Here is an 18,849-nt window from a genome sequence, read left to right as displayed (position 1 = left end):
AGAATGTTTTTTTTTTTTTTTTTTTTTTAGAATTGTTTTTATATTTCTTGCATTACTTAAATGGATAGTCCAGGGTTAATAAACCCTTCCCTTGCTGTTTTGGGTGGCAGTGCTGTGGATAGGAAGAAGAAAGAGAATAATCGGTACAGCACTGACCAAAGCTAGCTGAATCGGGCAGGGAAATGACACGGAAATGGAGTTTCCTTCCCCTATCAGTTTGTGTTAGCTGCTGTTTTGCTTTTAGTTTATGGTGTACATTTTTTTTTCTTGTTCTTCTTTTTGACAGCACTCTGTAGTGCTCTATAGGTTGATTTATCCTGAAGTTTAGCTTTTAGTGTTATGCAAAGCCTTTGATAGGTAGATATTCCTTTTGGCATTTTCATGTTTAAAGCAATGGTGTGCTTCAAACATCATGTATTTCGTCTGCACCTGTAGAGAAGTTTTGTTCCAATAAAATGACAGCAGTAGTAATGAGGAAGGAATTTTAATTAGTTCAATGCAAAAGTTTAAAGTTACTCTTTTTTTATTGTCAATTCAAAAATGTGGCTTTAAAGTCTTAGTCAACTTTACAATAAAGGTATAGGTGATATCCAAGTTTTTATATGCCAACTGATAGGGGAAGGAAACTCCATTTCCGTGTCATTTCCCTGCCTGGTTGTAAGATGCAAACGTAAGTGTGTTATTCATCATCTTAATCAATGCATTTCTCAGTATACCATAAGTAGTTTAATTTCATGCCATGGGTCAGTTCCAGACCCGCACCTATAAAGCATAACACATGTTGCTTGAATGTTTTATCAGTTCAAACCATTGCGGTGAAAAACACTGTAGTGGCAGATACTATGACATATCATGCAAATGAGGTTGCAAGCTCAGGCATATGGCAGAGAACCGAGAGAATACTGCAAACTAGTCGCCTTTTTAAATGCGTCTTTCATGGACTATATTCATTTGCAATGTCAACCCAATTGAACAATAAGCGAAACGCCATTGTTTGAATTGTTGTATAGACGAATTTCAGCAAGCTCATATTTGCGACGTTACCAATGCAAAAACCGCAGTTCTTGGTTTGATCCGCTATGTGAACATAGGGCAGTGTTTGTGCTGCTCCATTAGCATTTTTAAAGATTAGCTCGGCTGAAAAGCATAATGCACAAATGTTTCGTTATGTCTAAGTGAGTATCAACACAAGCAAACTGCCCTCAAGTCCATGGTGCACTCATGTCATTGCTGAAGTCATTCTGTAATTATGCATATGCTCACAAACTTGGAAGATGACGTTAAACCGTTAGATCAAACATTGCCTCAAACTTGCAAATTTCTTAGAATGTCTATGTACTTCAAGTGTCTGTCCAATAAGCATTTCCAAGTGTTTTTTTTTCTAACTTTTTTACTTTTTGCCTTCCAGTAAGTCACTGGGCCTATCTTTATGCATCTGAGTTGATAATAGATTGAGTGGGATTTTAGAGGGTAGTTTGGCTAACTGAGATGAGAAATGTACTGTATATTAAAGCCATGATGAACAAAAACTAATTCAATAGATCAACCAATCAATTGGCAATCCAAATGTTTGAAGTTGTCTCCACACCTTCCCAATTACTTTTTGAAAGAATTCCTTTTATTCTCATAAGCCTTATTAATGTTGGATAAACCTTTCAGCATTTCTGTTCCACATTGGACCATTCTGCCAGAAGTCTTTGGGCCAAGGATGCATTCTGAAACAGCATATATGGTCTCACACCTTGCATATTACACATTAAAAAAAATTTGTTTGGTCAGGTTAGGCTACTAATGTGTCTGTTTTTGCAAAATAACAGTGTTTTATAAACAGAATCTAAAATCTCTTGATTGTTAGGATGATTTGTAGTTTAAATCTGTTTGTATCTATCTGGAAATCCCATCAGAATGCACCATTTGAACAGTAATTTTTCAAAACATTCTGCTTTTCATTCTGAACTTAGATTATGCTTTAGTTTTCAGTTCACGTTATGCTTATGTTTAATGGCCTTGGTGAATTTGATGTGTGGGGTCACTACATTTTTATTTTAATTTTATTTTTTTACCTTTGACTTTGAATGGGTAATGTAAATGCTCTGCCACTCCAGTGAATTCTGCCTTAATGGTCGAAAACTGTACATTTGTCTAAATGGAAAATTTTAGCCATCACTCAAACTGCATTTGTACTGAACCAATGCACTTCTTCATTTTGTATGTTTCTTAAGTGTGAAGCTGTTGGCATTTAGCAACACAGCATTAAATATTCAGTACAGTAACATGTTAGCATGTGTTGATGTGAGGTGGTTCATAAGATTTGAGGTGCTTGAGGCAGAAGTGGACAAAGTCTTTTTTTCCTGGGCATACTGTGCATGTTACAGAAACATTCTCGCCTTTATTTCCTGTACTTCCAGTTCGAGAATGCCATTATCGCTGATGCCGTCTTGTGTTTAGTGGTTGTCAGAGCATGCAGTGAGACAGCGTGAGCAGGGCGCCACCCACCCAGCCAATCATCATCGTATTTGCAACGGTGTCAGGCAGCTGATGTGTAGCCACAAGCCAAAGCATGACACCTCGCGCCTTATTCAACCAAATTGTAGAAACGCGACACTTTACATTCTCAGTAAAGATAACGGCGTTACAACGATGGGAAAAGTAATTAATTGGATTACTCCGTTACTGAAAATTGAACTCAGTTAGTAATGCTGTTACTCCCAACACTTTCCATGAGTATAGTTATTATAATAGAATTGGCTGTCTGCAGTTTTACATGTATCTCCCTGCCAATGGTGTTTGATTGTTCAGCAGACAGGCTCTCTAAGCCCATACATTTATTCTGTGCAATATTTCTTTTAGATGACCAGGGGAATGCTGCCTGTGCAACTTCTGGTTCACCTCATCTCCCTGACTCGGTTACTCAAGGTATTATTTAAATGCGGTGCCATGTCCATCTCTAGGCACACTTGCTAATGTGCAGTCAACACTTACATTATGTTTGGTTAGACATAAAAAGCATATAAAGAAGCTGGATGTATTTTGTTTTTAACAAGCAGTGTAATGAAATGTCATATTAATGAGAACAAACATTAAACGGGGAGTCATCTCATTTATCATCAGTAAAATATGGAGTGCCACAAGGATCCGTCCTAGGTCCCCTTCTATTTTCAATATATATGTTGCCCCTTGGTAATATTATTAGAAAATACGGAATTTGCTTCCACTGTTATGCTGATGATACTCAGCTATATATCTCAACGAGACCAGATGAAACTTCCCAATTATCTAAGCTAACAGAGTGTGTTAAAAATGTAAAAGATTGGATGACACACAATTTTCTCCAATTAAATTCGGATAAGACAGAGATACTAATTATTGGACCAAAAAACACTACACAGAATCTTGTAGATTACAATCTGCAACTAGACGGATGTATTGTTACTTCCTCTACAGTCAGAAATCTGGGTGTTATATTAGACAGCAATTTGTCTTTTGAAAATCATATTTCCAATGTTACAAAAACTGCATTCTTCCATCTTAGAAACATTGCCAAGCTACGAAACATGTTATCTGTTTCTGATACAGAAAAGCTAGTTCATGCATTCATGACCTCTAGACTGGACTATTGTAATGCACTTCTAGGTGGTTGTCCTGCTTCTTCAATAAACAAGCTACAGGTAGTCCAAAATGCAGCAGCTAGAGTCCTTACCAGGTCAAGAAAATATGATCATATTACCCCAATTTTACAGTCTCTGCACTGGCTACCTATTAAGTTCCGTATCAGTTACAAATTATCATTACTTACCTATAAGGCCCTAAATGGTTTAGCTCCAGCGTACCTAACTAGCCTTCTACCACGTTACAACCCATCACGCACCCTAAGGTCACAAAACGCTGGACTTTTGGTCGTTCCTAGGATAGCAAAGTCCACTAAAGGAGGTAGAGCTTTCTCACATTTGGCTCCCAAACTCTGGAATAGTTTTCCTGATAATGTTCGGGGTACACACACTCTCTCTGTTTAAATCTAGATTAAAAACACATCTCTTTCGCCAAGCATTCGAATAATGTATCTTTTTAATTGTGAGTGTAGTTGCATCTGTTCAAAGGTGCATTTTTATTCATTAGCTTGGGTTAAACTAATTTTACTTTGTTGGATCAGCAGCTATGCTAATGATGTCTGTATTTTGTTTCTATGTTTCGCCACGGGATTTACATCCCGTGGTAACTAGGATTTAAACAAGCTCCAGTCTGGATCCAGAACACCTGAGAAGAGATGATGCTGACCCTCAGAGGACCCCAGATGATGCTAACCTTGAATCAACAAACAGAACTAACAATTATTGCTAAATGTGTGACTGAATCATATAATAACTTAATTAATAATATTGATAGTTCATCGTCTAGCTGACTACGTCTTGTATTATTATTATTATTTTTATTTTTTCTAAAATCCTGTCAAATGTGCACAAACTACTAGCTACTACTAAATATTGTAGAAACATAATTTTCTGTAAAGTTGCTTTGTAACGGTTTATTTTGTAAAAAGCGCTATACAAATAAACTTGAATTGAATTGAATTGAAACAAACAAGATTTTTAGCAGATCAAGTCAATTTATTATCACACACATTTTGTCTACAAATTCCAGCTTGTTTGGCCATTTTGAACTGCAACATCCCTACCTGCAAGTACATCTCACAGTATCTTATCTTTTTTATTCTTTTAATCTTTTTTTTTTAATTGTTCAGGTTTTCGAGTTTCATCAAGGCGGTGTGTGAAGAGACCATGGTCTGTGGAGGAGGTACAAGCTGTGATGAAACATATGAGGCCTTTCATTGAAAACGGTGTCACTGTCACCAGTGAGCAGTGCCAGAAGTGCAAGGAAAAGGAACAACCTATCTTGGAGACAAGATCCATTCAAAACATTAGAGATTTTGTACGCAACAGAGGCTTGGCCTTTAAAAGGCATTCAAATGCTAAACACTAAATGCACATTTGGACAGCCTGAGCCTTTATTTCTAGGCATGTTTTAAAAGTTGGTGTCCTGTGCTCAGAAATGGTTTATGTCACTTAATTTATTTTGCTGACAGGCAGTGCTTTGTTTTGTTTGTTTTGCTTTGTGGTTAGCCTGGGCCTTTTAATGTCAGGATTCACTTTTATTTTCCTTTTAATAATTTTTACAATGCTGCGCTTTTGTTAAGGCATTGATTCTTGAGGTGACTAAATCAAATATTGTTCATTGATTCAACAAATGTTGTGTTGTGTGTTAACAATGACAAACCTAGATTATTATTTTCAAGATTTTTAGCTTAAAAGCAGATGAGTTAAGTTTAGAAGTCAAACATAATGAAACCAACTAATGAGCTAAATATACTTGGTGAGACCTCAGCAAGTTGCGATCCTATTCACAATTTCCACAAAACACCAGTGCAAGCATGAATCAAGCATATAGCATCAGTTCTGGCAGGTAACGTTAGTCAAGCTTGCATCAGCTGATCACGTCTACCTATAGGAATACAACATCTATCAATGTTTGTGTGTGTGTGTATGTATATATATATATATATATATATATATATATATATATATATATATATATATATAAATACAGTACAGACCAAAAGTTTGGACACACCTTCTCATTCAAAGAGTTTTCTTTATTTTCTTGACTATGAAAATTGTAGAGTCACACTGAAGGCATCAAGGGATATTTGAGCAAGAAGGAGAGTGATGGGGTGCTGCGCCAGATGACCTGGCCTCCACAGTCACCGGACCTGAACCCAATCGAGATGGTTTAGGGGTGAGCTGGACCGCACACAGAAGGCAAAAGGGCCAACAAGTGCTAAACATCTCTCGGGGAACTCCTTCAAGACTGTTGAAGACCATTTCTGGTGACTACCTCTTGAAGCTCATCAAGAGAATGCCAAGAGTGTGCAAAGCAGTAATCAAAGCAAAAGGTGGCTACTTTGAAGAACCTACAATATGACATATTTTCAGTTGTTTCACACTTTTTTGTTATGTATATAATTCCATATATAATTCCACGTGTTAATTCATAGTTTTGATGCCTTCAGTTATAATCTACAATTTTCATAGTCATGAAAAAAAAAAAAAAAAAACATTAAATACCAGCATTAATTATATCTGCAATACATTGTTTGTTCTGTTCTGTTTACCCCTGTTCTCCCTGCACTTATGCTGCATGGATGCACAGAGAGCCTGTCACGCTATCAGTCTCTGTTTCCTGGGTGTCCCCTAGTGAGCGCACTTCTCCTTAGGCACTTCACCATAGGCACTTTAATTCCGCTTGTCTGGTCATGTCGTCACAGTAATTGCACTCCAATTAGATCGCACAGGTGTTGACTATCCTTAGTCATTAGTCTCCCTATATAGAGCTGTCTTTCTCTGTCGTCTTTATGGAGTCCTTACCCTATGTGTCTCATGCTCTCGTTTCCCCAGACTTCCTCTACCTTCTCGTTCTTCCGAGTTCCCCGTTTCATCCGGTTCCCTTTTTGTTTGGTTTGTCTCTCAAGACAGTTTTATTTTGTATTTAACCTGTTTGTGCAATAAACCTTACCTGCTATTGGATCTTACCCTTTCCTTGTGTTTTTCCCTTAACCCAACCGTGACAGAAGGACTCCATCATGCCTAGATCCAGCGGTGTGAGATTTAAAATCTGTTCCCCAGCCACCATGGAGGAACGGAGGAGGAGATTCCGGAACTTAACCACCCTTCATCAAAAGGGAAGCGAGGTGGGTGGCCTGGCGCAATTGTTTTGGACTTTGGCAGTCGGGTTAGGTTACAATGATGCAGCACTTAAAGATTTGTTTAATAATTGCCTGGATGATCCTTTACCTCAATGGGAGATGAAGGGGTTAGAGATCCTGGACTTTTGGGGGTTTACCAAATACCTGCACCATCGTGCTCAGTGGGATGCAACAACCACACCAGAAGTTCCAGACAAGACTGCCACCTGCCCAGCGCCACCGCACAAGATGGCCGCCAGCCCAGCGCCACAGTACAAGATGGCCGCCAGCCCAGCGCCACAGCACAAGATGGCCGCCAGCCCAGCGCCACAGCACAAGATGGCCGCCAGCCTAGCACCACAGCACAGGATTGTCGCCAGCCCAGAGCCACAGCTTAAGATGGACGACTCAACGCCTGAGTCTCCAGACAAGGTGCCGCCGACTCGCCATCGTGGAGGACGGAGGAGGAGGAGACAGGCGTCGACCGTCCCTCAAGGCCTGGAGAAAGTCCCAGAGGCCGAGGCTGTTCCCGAGGCGGAGCCCGATGCAGTTCCCGAGGCGGAGCCCGATGCAGTTCCCGAGGCGGAGCCCGATGCAGTTCCCGAGGCGGTGCCCGAGGCGGTGCCCAATGCCGAGGTGGTGCCCAATGCCGAGGCGGTGCCCGATGCTGTTCCAGAGGCCGATACCGATGCTGTTCCCGAGGTGGTGCCCAATGCCGAGGCGGTGCCCGATGCAGTTCCCGAGGAGGTGCCCGATGCCGAGGCGGTGCCCGATGCTGTTCCAGAGGCCGATGCGGTGCCCGATGCCGAGGCGGAGCCCGATGCTGTTCCCGAGGCCGATGCTGTGCCCGAGGCTGTTCCCGAGGCCGATGCTGTGCCCGAGGCTGTTCCCGATGCAGTTCCCGAGGCGGTGCCCGATGCCGAGGCGGTGCCCGATGCCGAGGCGGAGCCCGATGCTGTTCCCGATGCCGATGCAGTTCCCGAGGCGGTGCCCGATGCCGAGGCGGTGCCCGATGCCGAGGCGGTGCCCGATGCCGATGCGGTGCCCGATGCCGAGGCGGAGCCCGATGCTGTTCCCGAGGCCGATGCTGTTCCTGATGCAGTTCCCGAGGCGGAGCCCGAGGCTGTTCCCGATGCCGAGGCGGTGCCCGATGCCGAGGCGGTGCCCGATGCCGAGGCGGTGCCCGATGCCGAGGCGGAGCCCGATGCTGTTCCCGATGCCGATGCAGTTCCCGAGGCGGTGCCCGATGCCGAGGCGGTGCCCGATGCCGAGGCGGTGCCCGATGCCGAGGCCGATGCTGTTCCCGAGGCCGATGCTGTTCCCGAGGCGGTGCCCGATGCTGTTCCCGATGCAGTTCCCGAGGCGGTTCCCGATGCCGATGCAGTTCCCGAGGCGGTGCCCGATGCCGAGGCGGAGCCCGATGCTGTTCCCGATGCCGATGCAGTTCCCGAGGCGGTGCCCGATGCCGAGGCGGTGCCCGATGCCGATGCGGTGCCCGATGCCGAGGCGGAGCCCGATGCTGTTCCAGAGGCCGATGCCGATGCTGTTCCCGATGCAGTTCCCGAGGCGGTGCCCGAGGCTGTTCCCGATGCCGATGCAGTTCCCGAGGCGGTGCCCGATGCCGAGGCGGTGCCCGATGCCGAGGCGGTGCCCGATGCCGAGGCGGTGCCCGATGCTGTTCCAGAGGCCGATGCGGTGCCCGATGCCGAGGCGGTGCCCGATGCTGTTCCAGAGGCCGATGCGGTGCCCGATGCCGAGGCGGAGCCCGATGCTGTTCCAGAGGTCGAGGCCGATGCTGTTCCCGAGGCCGATGCTGTTCCCGAGGCGGTGCCCGAGGCTGTTCCAGAGGCCGATGCCGAGGCGGTGCCCGATGCCGAGGCGGTGCCCGATGCCGAGGCGGTGCCCGATGCCGAGGCGGTGTCCGATGCCGAGGCGGTGCCCGATGCCGAGGCGGTGCCCGATGCCGAGGCGGTGCCCGATGCCGAGGCGGTGCCCGATGCTGTTCCAGAGGCCGACGCGGTGCCCGATGCTGTTCCAGAGGCCGACGCGGTGCCCGATGCTGTTCCAGAGGCCGATGCGGTGCCCGATGCTGTTCCAGAGGCCGATGCGGTGCCCGATGCCGAGGCGGAGCCCGATGCTGTTCCCGAGGCCGATGCTGTTGCCGAGGCGGTGCCCGATGCTGATGCGGTGCCCGATGCCGAGGCGGAGCCCGATGCTGTTCCAGAGGCCGATGCCGATGCTGTTCCCGATGCAGTTCCCGAGGCGGTGCCCGAGGCTGTTCCCGATGCCGATGCAGTTCCCGAGGCGGTGCCCGATGCCGAGGCGGTGCCCGATGCCGAGGCGGTGCCCGATGCTGTTCCAGAGGCCGATGCGGTGCCCGATGCCGAGGCGGTGCCCGATGCTGTTCCAGAGGCCGATGCGGTGCCCGATGCCGAGGCGGTGCCCGATGCTGTTCCAGAGGCCGATGCGGTGCCCGATGCCGAGGCGGTGCCCGATGCTGTTCCAGAGGCCGATGCGGTGCCCGATGCCGAGGCGGAGCCCGATGCTGTTCCAGAGGCCGATGCCGAGGCGGTGCCCGATGCCGAGGCGGTGCCCAAGGCCGAGGCGGTGCCCAATGCCGTTCCAGAGGCCGACGCGGTGCCCGATGCCGAGGCGGAGCCCGATGCTGTTCCCGAGGCCGATGCTGTTCCCGAGGCCGAGGCGGTGCCCGAGGCCGTTCCAGAGGCCGATGCCGAGGCGGTGCCCGAGGCGGTGCCCGATGCTGTTCCGGAGGCCGAGGCGGTGCCCAAGGCCGAGGCGGTGTCCGATGCTTTTCCGGAGGCCGAGGCGGGGCCCGAAGCCGAGGCGGTGTCCGTTGCGGTTCCGGAGACCGAGGCGGGGCCCGAAACCTTTCCCGATGCGGTGCCGGAGGCCGTTCCCGATGCAGTGCCCGAGACCACTTCGCCCTGGGGGACTCCCACGGTGACCATGAGGACGTGGTGGTCATCCGCTCCGTCCTGGGGGACTCCGGCGGTGACCAAGAGGACGTGGTGGTCATCCGCTCCGCCCTGGGGGACTTCGGCCGCGACCACGTGGAGGTGGTGGCCTTCCGCTCCGTCCTGGGGGGGCTTCTGCTTTGACCACATGGGGGTGATGGCCCTCTGTTCCGTCCGGGTGGGCATCACCTAATGTCCTCCATTTACCAATGTTTTTGTTTTCATTTGTTTTTTGTTTTTTCTATTTTCCTCCGTTGGACCTGGCCCTCCGTCCCTCCCCTCTTTCCTTCCGCCGGTCCACCACCCTCCTGGACTCCTTGTTTTGTGTTACACCTTCCTGTCTCTACCTTTCCATCACGTCTGGTTGTTCCGTCTCTTTTCTTCCATTTTACCTGGTTGTCCTGTCTTTGTCTCTGTCTCTCCATTCCACCTGGTTGTTTGTCTCTGTTTTCTGACCCTCCGTCCCTCCCCCTAGTCCGCCTCCGCTTCACCTCCCTCCTACCTCTTTTTCTGTTGGGATTTCCGGGGTTTCAGGTGGAGCATCTGGTAGCTGCTCCGTAGGGGAGGGGGTAATGTCACGCTATCAGTCTCTGTTTCCTGGGTGTCCCCTAGTGAGCGCACTTCTCCTTAGGCACTTCACCATAGGCACTTTAATTCCGCTTGTCTGGTCATGTCGTCACAGTAATTGCACTCCAATTAGATCGCACAGGTGTTGACTATCCTTAGTCATTAGTCTCCCTATATAGAGCTGTCTTTCTCTGTCGTCTTTATGGAGTCCTTACCCTATGTGTCTCATGCTCTCGTTTCCCCAGACTTCCTCTACCTTCTCGTTCTTCCGAGTTCCCCGTTTCATCCGGTTCCCTTTTTGTTTGGTTTGTCTCTCAAGACAGTTTTATTTTGTATTTAACCTGTTTGTGCAATAAACCTTACCTGCTATTGGATCTTACCCTTTCCTTGTGTTTTTCCCTTAACCCAACCGTGACAGAGCCATTCCGCCAATCCAAACTATATGCTAATAGTCAATCAGTCATCTTTGATGATAGTGGTCCTGATAGTATTATAATAATGTGATTAGGTTGTCTGAGAGAGCAAAGGTTTTTTCATTGTGTTGAGACTATAAACCTGCGCTCTACAAACAGGACTGGTTGAAGGGGAGTGGATGAGTGCATTATCTTTTAAAACTTTGACGATGTCAATCAAGACATTAAAGCATGGAGGCCTTCAAGTTACTTAATAGTCTATTTAGACAGACCACAGCAAAGGCAATCGTGTGTGCCATTGATTGTGATTTGAGCTATTTGTTATAGAGTTACCTGAATGCCTGAGTTTAAGTTTCTTTACTGCATACATAAATTAAGTGAAAAAGAAAAGTAAGCAACCCAGCATTTCTGACATAGTATGACATGTTTTTAATAGTCAGTTCTACGTAAAAAAAAAAAAAAAAGTAATCTTTTGTTTGGACACACAGACATCAGGAATCAGCGTGAGCATCACAACAACGGTGACCATCAAAAAAGCATGTTGTAGCCAATAAAAACTCATCCATGGCTCCCATCATGCATTGCGGCATGAATAAATTATGAGCTGAACTGTCTTTTTAACTTTTTATTCTAACTATATTTTATTTTTGCTGTTTTTATTATTCATTTTTTTGTATCTAGTTTTGTGATGTTCAGAGTTGGTCTGTTTATCTGAATATGTTGTTTGTCACCGTTGTTGAGATTCATACGTTGATTATTGTTATCTGTGTGTGCCTAAAATCAGAATTCTTTAATAAAAAAAAAAAATCAGAATCACTTGAGAGAGATAACTACAAAATGTATAGAAAATACAGATGTTTTCATTGTGGAATCAAAGCTGTGACAATCAATAATGGAAGTTTTACTTTGAGAAAAGACTGTAAATGAGTTCAGTGATTCATGTCAAACAACAATTACATTAAAACATAATCATCATCACGTGATGATTTATGCTCTTGGTTTGACAAACAAACTTTAAAAGTAAAAAGTTACAAGCCAAGATCCCAACTAAAGCAAACACTGACCACTATAATGGTGACACACAAATTGTGATTTTTCTCGTTTGTGAGTCTGCTTGTTAACATCAGGTATCTTCAGTAATGCTTAATCATAACTTCTTCATTATCTCATTAACTTCAACTCTGCTTCAGTGTTACTTTTAACACTGCTTCAGTGTTTATATGAGTCCACACTCAGAGTGTTAAATTAACACTGGGGAGTGTTAAATTAACACTGGGGATTTTGCTGTGAGGAGAGGGATCTGCCTTTCTGCATACTGAGTCTAGACCAGGAGAAAGCCTTTGATAGGGTTAATCATGAATTTTTATTTAAAGTGTTAGAGAAAATGAATGTTGGGGAAAGGTTTATTTCATGGGTAAAGGTCCTATATAATAAAGTATATAGTAGGGTGAAGATAAATGGGTTTTTGAGTGAGCCGATTGAACAAAAGGGTGGAGTGAGGCAGGGATGTCCACTGTCTCCATTGTTATATGTCTTGTTTATAGAGCCTTTGGCAGAAAGAATAAGGAATGAGCAACACATTGAGGGAGTACACATTCCAGGAGGTTTGGGTGAACGGGTAAAAGTAGCTCAGTATGCAGACGATACAACTGTATTTATATCTACAGATAGAGGGCTGGAGAAAATTGTACAAATATTGGGAATGTATTGTGCAGCTACTGCCTCGGCCATAAACCATGCCAAATCAACATTAATGTATTGTGGAAAATGGAAAGGAAGGAAAGAAGTGAGGTATGGTTTTTCGGTGTGTCCTACGGGAATCAAAATTTTAGGGGTTAAAATTTATCATAAAGATTCGGCTAAATTAAATTAGGAGGAAAAAATTGAGAGGGTGAAAAAGAAATTGAATATTTGGAAGTGCAGAAAGCTTAGCATTACGGGGAAGGGGTTAGTAGTTAAGATAGACCTGTTGTCTAGTTTGATTTACTTAGCCATAATCTTTCCAATTCCTACCAAAAAGGGAGGTAGAGAGGTGGTGTGTATTCCTTTAAAGTTAGAAGTACTGTACGTTTGTTTTTTATGTAAGATACTAATAGACAATGTGCAGCATAAAGCTACGTATTTTGTAAAATTGTGGGCAGCTTTGCCTTTAAGGAAAATTGTTCCCTTAGACAATAGAGGACCAAAGGCTGATAGTAGACCTTGGCAATATGAAAAGTTAATTTAGTTTTTAAGAGCACATCCTGGGTGTATAAAGAAAGAGTTACTAAAAAATCATAAACAATTATATCAAGATTTAAAAGGAAAAATGGTAGTAACACAAAAAGCAGAATTGAGTAAGAAAAAAATTAAGTGGGAATGTATTCAACATAAAGATTTAAGTAATGAGAGGAAGGATTTGAATTGGCTGGCAGCATTGAATAGATTGCCGGTGAGAGAAAGATTATATAATCAAGGATCCACATGTATTAGAAGTTGTCCAAGAGGTTGTTCATGGGTTGAGACTCTGCAACATGTTTTTTGGGAATGTTATTTAGCTCATTGTTTTTGGAAAAGAACACAACAATTGTTAAGGTTAGTAATAATCGATATTGTTTTGAATCCTGACTTAATTATAAGAGGAGAAGGGTTGGTACAGTTTGAAAAAAGGGAAATAATTTGGTGCATAATAAGTATCGGTAAAGAGATATTGTGGGAAGAAAGAAAAGCTCAAGTAAAAAGGAAAAAAGAAGGTAGAACATCAAAACAGTTGTGGTATGAGTTGAAATACAAAGTGTTAATGGAAACTAAAATGTGGAAAATAAGGATGGAAAAAGAGAAATATATGTTTTTGTGGGGTGAAGTGGAAAAATATTGTAAATAAAAAATAAAAATAAAAAAAAATAAAAAAAAAAATCTGTTCTTATCAGTTTAATATCTGATACGTCCCCCATCCGGGGACTACATATTAAATGGATTTTTAGATCACGGAGCTGGAGCCGGGGCTTGCTCCGTCCACTCCATGCATCGGCCTGGTATTGCAGTGTCTCCAGGAACGGTGTGCTTTCCCTTTTTGGGGATTGCCGTTTATTGGGTCGAATAGAAGAACAAGGAATGAGAGCTGCCGTTGCAGATGCTGTGGTTTATTGCAAACTTTTTTCCTGATGTGTCCTCCTGGGGTCTTGGACTCTTCCACTAACGATGCACCCACCTGAGGTCTTGAAGTCTTTCACAGACGAGGTGATGCATCGAATCAGGTGTGTTTGTTTAAAGAGAGTCATCTAAAACTGGCGTTGGGAAGCACCGGCCCATGAGCTTGGCAGTTTCCAGGCCAGTAACGGAAGGCACCCGTCCTTCCTCTCCTGGAGGGGGGGCGGAGGGCTAACCGTTGGTGAGGATGGTAGAGATGCAAATCAGACCTCTGGCTGACCGCCTGGGCCTTCATACTTACCTGGCAGGGGAGACACCATGATCAAGAAGGCGGTTCACCCAGGGTGAGGCTTGTCCATTGCACTCCGACCATGCTGACCCCTGCGAATTCCCCAAATGCGAGAATCTCGACTGCATAATTTATGGTAGTGGGGGACTGCGTTCGCGCTCTCCCCCGAAATTGTTGGTGAAACAACGCAGAAGAGGTTTTTACAGTTTTTTATTTATTTTCGTTTCAGAATGGCGAGTTCTGTCACATGCGAGATACGTGTTGTGCGCCTGTAAGACAAAGTCACTTACGCTCTTGAAAAATTGGACCCTGGTGGGTAGTTTAGTTCGAACATAGCGCAGACCTTACTTTGAAAGTAGATTGGACTGACTGCAGCCTAGCTGTAACTGTCTCCGTGTTGTTTGGTTGTCCTTTTTTTCGATTTGTATTAATTTTGTTGTCGCTTACAGCGCCACCTAGTGGCCTGTCGCCGCGCCCTTTTTCACCTGGCCTCGGACTGAGCCCCTGCACAGGTGTGCCGATTTGGGTGAAGGGATCTCACTCCTTCCCGGAGTTATAGCCATTCGAGCCACCTCGGACACGCCACCTTAGCACGTTTTGAGGTCCCCTCGCCAAGGTGAATGGAAATTTCCTCTTTTTTTGGATGATTATTGACAGTCAGACTCCAGAGAAGCTTTCTGTGCTGATTTGGGTGGGACTGGGCCAAATACCTGGCGCTAGGTTGCAAAAGAAGGTTTTCGACAAAATCCAAAATACCCGAAAATTTCGTCGGAGCGACGAGCCAATCTGAGACCTGCGTCTCGTTCGGCTCGAGCCAAGGATTCCGATGACATAAGGCACGTGGCTCTGCGACCAACCGTTTGGGAGTTACGAGCCATGCCGTACTTTCCGTCAGGCCAATCGGGACGAGGCCCGGTGACGTTGTAGACAGGGGAGGCTACCACCATCCCCCAGCGTTTTTAGGTCTCCCAAAACTTACCAAAGCCGAGATGGGCATCGCCGTGTCCGGCTTCCTCCCTGCTGCGTCTTAGCAGCATTGCTTCTCGGCCTTTTGGCTAAGATCAAGTGTAGCGGCGATGGCTACGTCGAGGGGAGATGGTGCTTTGCCGGCCATGATGGCGCGGTTAAAGAATACTGTACGGATTCAAGTGCTGCAGAATGCTGTTCGGTCTGTGAAAGAAAACTTCAGGAGGGAATTTGTGGTCGTGGATGTCTTGAAAGGAGTCTTCAACGTAGCAGCTTCATCAGTGTTCTGTCTTCAGAATTTCACCGCAATGGGATTTATGGATTTGACCTTCTTCAATTTAACGGACTGTGTGAGTTTTTTTGAGTCTTGGGGGCATAAAAAGCACAAGTTGTTGGAAGGACTGAGTTTGCACCCTCTGTTTGCACAGGATTACTTACCTCTCACAATCCACCTATATAATCCTTTTGTTGAGGATGTGGAGGTAATGACTTTTCTTGAGAGGCACTGCGAGGCTGTGAAAGGAGGTGAGCGTGTGAGGGATCGGTTTGGGATTTGGACTGGAAAGAGGCGGTTTTTTGTGAAGCTCAAGGTGGACTCCGCAGTCCCTGGAAGCCTGATTCACCTACCTGGGTCCATTTCCATTGGGCCTAACAGGGGCTTTCTCTACTACCCTGGGCAGCCCATGTATTGCAGGAGATGTGGTGGAGAAGGACACATTAAAACAGACTGTGAAGGACAGCGTTGTCGGTTTTGTGGGAAGGCGGACCACGTTGCTTCTGCCTGCCCCGCACCAAAACTTTGTAGCCTTTGTGGCAAGGCCGATCATCTTTATCGTACCTGTCCTTCAAGAAACAAGTCATATGCGAGCATATTGAAGGAAGGTCATGATCTGCAGGCAGACCTGGAGGCCATTCTTAGCAGTCTACCAGCAGAAAGGGAGGGGCATCTTCAACAAGCGACAGGTGCGAATGATCAGAGAAGTATGAGTACATCAAGTCAGGAGTGTGCTGGTATGAAGGAACAAGCGGATGGAACTGTGGGGGATCTGATAACCTTGTCCCTGGATGGAAAGGAGGTAAAAGGAGTGGGATCAGAGGAGCAGCTTAATGCATCTCCAGGATGGACAGATCTGGACTTCACAGAGGTGCTTTCTGGGGTGTTGGAGGTGGATAAGGAGCAGACCATTTTGGAGCCTGCAACTGGATCAACCCATCAACGAGAGACAGTATATAGTGAGTCAAAGATGGAGATTGCAGCAGAGTCAGCATCTGGGACTGGCCGTCGCAGAGCTTGGAGTGAGGCCAGTGACCCTGATAATGGGGAAATATGCAAATACAGCAAACTGGAGAACTCTGTTAGTGAGGACTCTGTGAGTCAAGATTGTAATGAGGAGGGTTATGAAGGAAAAGAGAATGAGGAGGGAGGAACAAGCACTGGTTGGGGGGATAGTATTGAAGAGGAAGAGGGAGGGGAAGAAATGATAGCAGAATCCGGGGAATGGTCTGAAGTGGTTTCAAGGAGGGTAAAGGGAGGAAGGGGAAGAAGAGAATGTGGGAAAAATGGGGAGGAATAAGGGGGGAAGTAGGTTGGGGAAGTATTTTGGGCAATATGGGGGCTTTTGGAGAGAGTCCAAAGGTTTTCAATGGGACTGTTAAGAGTGGCAACATTTAATGTAAGAGGGCTGAAAATGGCAGAGCGCCGGACAGCAGTTTTCTTTTCTGTTAAAGATTTATATTATGATGTTTTGTTTTTACAAGAATGTCACTTGGAGAATGAAAGGGATGTGGAGAATTTTTCGAAGGATTGGACTCGGGGACCATCCTTTTGGGGAGTGGGGAATGTGAGGGCGGATGGGGTGGGGATTTTATTCTTTTCCTGGGAGGTGATAGTTGAAACATCTGGGGTGATTGTTCCAGGGAGAGTGATGTTTGTGGATGCAAGATGGAGGGGGGTGGCCTTGCGGTTCATAAATGTGTATGTGCCCAGTAAGCGAGAGGAGAGGGAAGGTTTTTTGGGAAAAATATTTACGTTATTATATACGAACCGGCTGGTGGTCTTGGCAGGGGATTTTAATATGTACCTAGAAAAAAATTCTGGGGGGGAATTGGCAGGGGTTATTAAAAGTTTTGGATTACAAGATTCAGGTCAGACAGCTGGAGGGGAGGGTTTAGGTTATACATGGTTTAACAGTAGGCAGGAGGCATCACGGTTGGATTATATATTTTTGTCAAAATCTGTTAAAGTTAGTAGCTACACAAGGCAGCCAATGTGGTGCTCAGGTCATTGTTTAGTTGGGGCTGGGGCAGAGTTGGAGGCAGGGCAAAGGGGTCGGGGAAGTGGAGGATGAATGTTACATACCTCAAAGACCAAACCTTCTGTAAGGTTTTCCAGGTATTATATGCTGGGTGGTGCAATTTAAAATAATTCTACCAGTCACATTCTGACTGCTGGGAAGGGGTGAAGGAGAGGATTAGGTTTTTAGGTATGTCAGCGTGTGTTAGATGAAAGGCCTACAAAGTTTTTCTTTTCTACTGTGAAGGGCAGGCAGAAGCGTAGCAGTATGGAATGTTTAAATACAGAGAAGGGTAAGGTTTACTCAGTTGAAGGAATGCTCAAGGCTTCAGTTGCCTTTTATAAGGAGCTGTTCGCGAATAGAGAAATAAGAGAGTCAACAACGGAGGGGTTTCTAGAGGATCTGGACAGGACCTTGGAGGAAGAGGAGGCAGGCAGGTTAGAGAAGGAGGTCACCTTGAAGGAAGTAGAGGTAGCAATTAAGTCCTTGAAGAGAGGCACGTCTCCAGGTGGGGATGGTCTCCCAGCTGAATTTTATCAAGCCTTCTTGCCTTTAGTAGGCCCTGAACTGATTAAGGTCTATCAGGAAAGTCTGGAAGTGGGGAAATTGCCTATGTCTATGAGGAGGGGGTTGGTGACCCTCCTGCATAAGAAGAATAGTAAGGAGGATTTGGCAAATTGGCGGCCAATAACTTTACTTACTACCGATTATAAGATTCTGGCGAAAGTCTTATGCTTACGGCTTAAGGGGGTGTTAGATTTGGTGGTTCATCCAGATCAAACTTGTGGGGTTCCAGGAAGATCAGGCAGCCTCAATTTAGTTTTGATCCGGGATTTGATCAGTTGGGCTGAGCAACGGCAGCTTCCTTTGGCAATCCTGAGCCTTGACCAGGAAAAGGCCTTTGATAGGGTTAGCCATTCTTTTTTGTGGTCAGTGGTGGGGAAGCTTGGATTTGGCCCAGGGTTCAGAGCCTGGATCCAGCTTCTGTATAGTGAAGCTTTCAGTCAGATTAGGATTAACGGGTTCTATTCTGAACCAGTGAGACAGTTGGGTGGTGTGAGGCAAGGGTGTCCTTTGTCACCCTTGTGCTATATACTGTCTTTAGAGCCTCTGATTAGTCGGCTACGATTAACAGAAGCTCTGACTGGTGTAGTAATGCCAGGTGGAGGAGGGATAAGGGCAAAAGTGTTAGCTTACGCAGATGATATGACAGTCTTTTTGACCACAGAAAAAGATTTTGCAGTGACAGGAGAGATTTTGCATAGTTTTTCTGAAGCCACAGGGGCCAAGATAAATGTCAGTAAATCTTCAGTGATGTTTGTAGGACGGTGGAGTAAGAGGACTGTGGTTCCAGGAGGGTATACCTTGTGTCAGGATGGCATGAAAATCTTGGGTGTTCATTTCTTCAAGGTGAATAGTGCACAACAAAATTGGAAGGGGATGTTGGAATCTTTACAATCTAAAGTAAACCGGTGGAGTG

The 18,849-nt window shown here is 45.6% G+C and overlaps 2 non-coding genes across 2 annotated transcripts; both read left to right on the top strand.

Moving 5' to 3' along the window:
• The first annotated feature begins 13,541 nt into the window (after positions 1-13,541).
• Positions 13,542-13,739, top strand: LOC128012679 (U2 spliceosomal RNA). Its single transcript, XR_008183172.1, has one exon. It is a non-coding gene; the product is annotated as a U2 spliceosomal RNA (small nuclear RNA).
• A 374-nt stretch (positions 13,740-14,113) lies between these two features.
• LOC128012420 (U1 spliceosomal RNA) lies at positions 14,114-14,277 on the top strand. Its single transcript, XR_008182943.1, has one exon. It is a non-coding gene; the product is annotated as a U1 spliceosomal RNA (small nuclear RNA).
• Positions 14,278-18,849: the final 4,572 nt, after the last annotated feature.

This window comes from Carassius gibelio, chromosome B23, assembly GCF_023724105.1.
Source record: "Carassius gibelio isolate Cgi1373 ecotype wild population from Czech Republic chromosome B23, carGib1.2-hapl.c, whole genome shotgun sequence".
Lineage (NCBI taxonomy): Eukaryota > Metazoa > Chordata > Actinopteri > Cypriniformes > Cyprinidae > Carassius > Carassius gibelio.
This window is presented reverse-complemented; position numbering and strand designations above follow the sequence as displayed.